This window comes from Otolemur garnettii, unplaced genomic scaffold (genome assembly GCF_000181295.1).
Source record: "Otolemur garnettii isolate 467f Iridium unplaced genomic scaffold, OtoGar3 scaffold00014, whole genome shotgun sequence".
NCBI lineage: Eukaryota > Metazoa > Chordata > Mammalia > Primates > Galagidae > Otolemur > Otolemur garnettii.
The window spans coordinates 19,390,456-19,393,633 of NW_003852409.1; the positions used below are offsets into that span (position 1 = coordinate 19,390,456).

General features: G+C 43.2%; 1 protein-coding gene across 1 annotated transcript in view; it reads left to right on the forward strand.

The window, feature by feature from the left end:
- PAPPA (pappalysin 1) overlaps window positions 1-3,178 on the forward strand; it is a 282,674-nt gene that overhangs the window by 142,867 nt on the left and 136,629 nt on the right. The gene's annotated exons all lie outside the window — the stretch shown is intronic.

The following is a 3,178-nucleotide window of genomic DNA, read 5'->3' on the forward strand; positions in this document are numbered from 1 at the left end:
AGGAAGGGAGGAAGGAAGGAAGGAAGGAAGGAAGGAAGGAGGAGGGAAGGAGGGAAGGAGGGAAGGAGGGAAGGAGGGAGGGAGGGAAGGAGGGAGGGAGGGAAGGAGGGAGGAAGGAAAGAAGGATGGAAGGAAGGAAGTTGGTCTGAGATGCAATTTAAAGAATTGATGTTAAATATTAATGATGGTTAAAGTTTTTTTTTTAAACTTAAAATTATATTCAAAGTTCCTTGAAAGAAACCAGAAGTGGCCAAAATAATCAATCATATGAATAATCATATGAAGTGCTAAAGTTTTCGTTCCAAACAAAAAGGAGGTGGGAAGATTCGACTTGGTCTCCAGCTTCCATCACCGCACTACATGAGAAGATTCTGAGTGGGGAGAGACTTTGGATCTAAGAATGTTCTGGACAGGAAAAGGAGGATGTTAGCAGTAGGAGGGTAGGACAGAGGCTGTTTCAACTGGCACATTGGAGATGCGGGTGGAAGGCAGCAGAGATGCAGAGGGTGACGTGGAAGCTTTTGGGTTGGGGGAACTGAGAGGACTTAGGGTCCACCTGGATGTAGGAGCGATGGAGGAAAAGGACTTCGAGGGGTAGTAAGGCTTTCCAGATGGCTTTAGGAGCAGCTGAAAGGGACAGCTTGACAAAAATGTCCTACTTTTAGACCAACTATGAAATAGGTTCTAACCTCTAGCAAAGCCTGCAGAGGTCACTAGCTTGTCCTTCTTAAAAAAAAAAAAAAAAAGCTGTTCTATCTAGTTTCTTGAACAAAGAGCTCTTGTTGGGCATTGCTTTTGACTATAACTTGGAGAAAATGCAGTATTATTACAGAAAGTTTTCAGTAGAAAAACAAAATTGTTTTAGTAGCAGTTGTACCCCTTCTCTCTTCCCCACCTTTTAACCAAGTGAATGACATTGCCTTCTATTTTCCTACCTGAAAACTTAGAAGCTAACAGCTCCTGTTCCAAAGATTGGCCTCCAGGCCCCTATGAGATGATACACGAGCCATGTGCACATAGTTGGAAGAAGGAGGGTTATTAAATTTGTGCTACCAGCTTGTGGTGCTGGTGGGTAAGAAGAAGGATGGTAGGTGAAAGAAGTGTTTGGAAGGCAGATTTTGCCCCAAGGCAAAGACAAAGCTTCTGGGATCCAGAATTTTCAGAAGTTGGAATGGGTCACCTGGAAAGAGAGTAAGCTGCCAGGCACTGAGGTATTCCAGCCAAATACTGTAGTAGAAATGTGACTTTCCATCAAGACACAGCACACATGATAGGTGGTGGGCCCATCTTCATGGATTTTCCTAACCAAGGTTACATGCAGTTATCTGTCAGAAAAGACCATGGCATAATTTCAGTGACTGAGGAGGCAGATGATTAGCCATCACTAGTAATGGGATGAACAGTTTATCTCAGGCTAGCCACACGCATATGAATGTGCTTCATGTAGGCTTTCACTTTGGGCCTCTAGAAGGAGAATGCTGTGAGGACAGGTGTATGACTGATTGACCAGAAGCTCAGAGAGGTCAAACACCTGCTCCTGACTTCCTGGCTTGTAATGGTGAGGCCAGGACAGAAACATGTTTGCTTGCCTCTGTGTTGGTGTTTATTGAGGAGGAAGGGAAAGAGGGGAAGAGGGAGGCCAAGGTGGGGGCAGGAGGAAAATATTCACAAATATTAGCCAACTACTTTAAATGTTATCAGTCGGCTCAGCGCCCATAGCACAGTGGTTACAGCACTGGTTACGGTACCAGCCGCATGCACTGAGGCTGGTGGGTTTGAGCCCGCCTGGGCCAACTAAACAACAATGACAACTGCAACAAGAAAATAGCCAGACATTGTGGCAGGCACCTGTAGTCCCAGCTACTTGGGAGGCTGAGGCAAGAGAATTGCTTAAGCCCCAGAGTGGAGCTTGCTGTGAGCTGTGATGCTACATGACTCTCCTGGGGGTAACACAGTGAAACTCTGTCTCAAAAAATATATATATTATCAGTCACAAATCATTGGTGACACACTCTATACACAAGGTAGAGAAAGTACTTTTGCCACGCTGACGCTTTTGCACATTTTGGGGGGAAATGAATGTATAATAATGTACACAGAATGTGTGTCACATTTATCTTATACCTGCATGTATCCCTTGGGAATATCACTCTCTCTCCCACCCCACTCTGATTTTAGAAGTATCACACACACAAAAAAAATGTGTACACACATTAGTCTAGAGGTAGATAAAATAATCAATAAACTAAAAGAAATTGTAAGGTCTATAATTCTACCAACAAATTAGCATCCCAGAGGTTAACAAGGCAACCATCCTTCATTCACTAATTCAAGATTTTTTGCGTATTTACCTGCTTTATTTTCATTGACAGAAGACTAACTCCTTAGTAGCTCCAGTGCTGCTTTAACAAACTCCTTTTGGGGGTAATACATGCAACGGTCTCAGGAAGGTCGTGTTCCTTACCAGAGTCCTTCCATGCTCATAAACTCCGACTCATTGTTGCGTTGAGAACCAGAAGACATTCTCTGCCCATTGCCCCTGCACCTGTTATCTTATTGGCCTTATCCAAACAGCCCCTGCCCTAACAGCAGCTGAAATAACAGATGGGCAGGAGAACTTGAGATTTTTTTGACATCGTCCTTTTGTTTATGAAATCCCTCCCCCTAACTCTGGAATCTGATAGGAATTCTCTTCAGTATCATTTTGTGGTTTTCCCATAGTACTCTTTTATTATTCAAAATAAATAAATAACTGGTGCAGAGGGAGATAATAAAGAGGAATCACATCCCCATTTGAAAATGGTCAGCAAGAATAGAGGGGTGGAGTTTCCATTGTTTAAATTGACATAAACATGTATTTGCCTCCGAGCACAATTGCGTTAACCACATTCATTTGGGGGTTTTTGTTTTATGAGGCAGTCAGTGCAGGTAGCAGGAGATCTTGAAGAGAGATGCAGCCTAGGCAAGTTGAAAATCTGGCAGGAACCAGCCCATGGGATTCCGGGACATGACCCCACTTTGCAAGGGATGAGTTATTAAAAAAGCCCTCAAAGAAGGATCTGATAGGCAGAATATAGGGTATTTCTTAATAGTATGTGATTGTAAGCAAATTGCCTAACCTTCTCACATCTCAGATTCATCATCTGTAACATCAACATGAAAATACTAGCAGCCACAC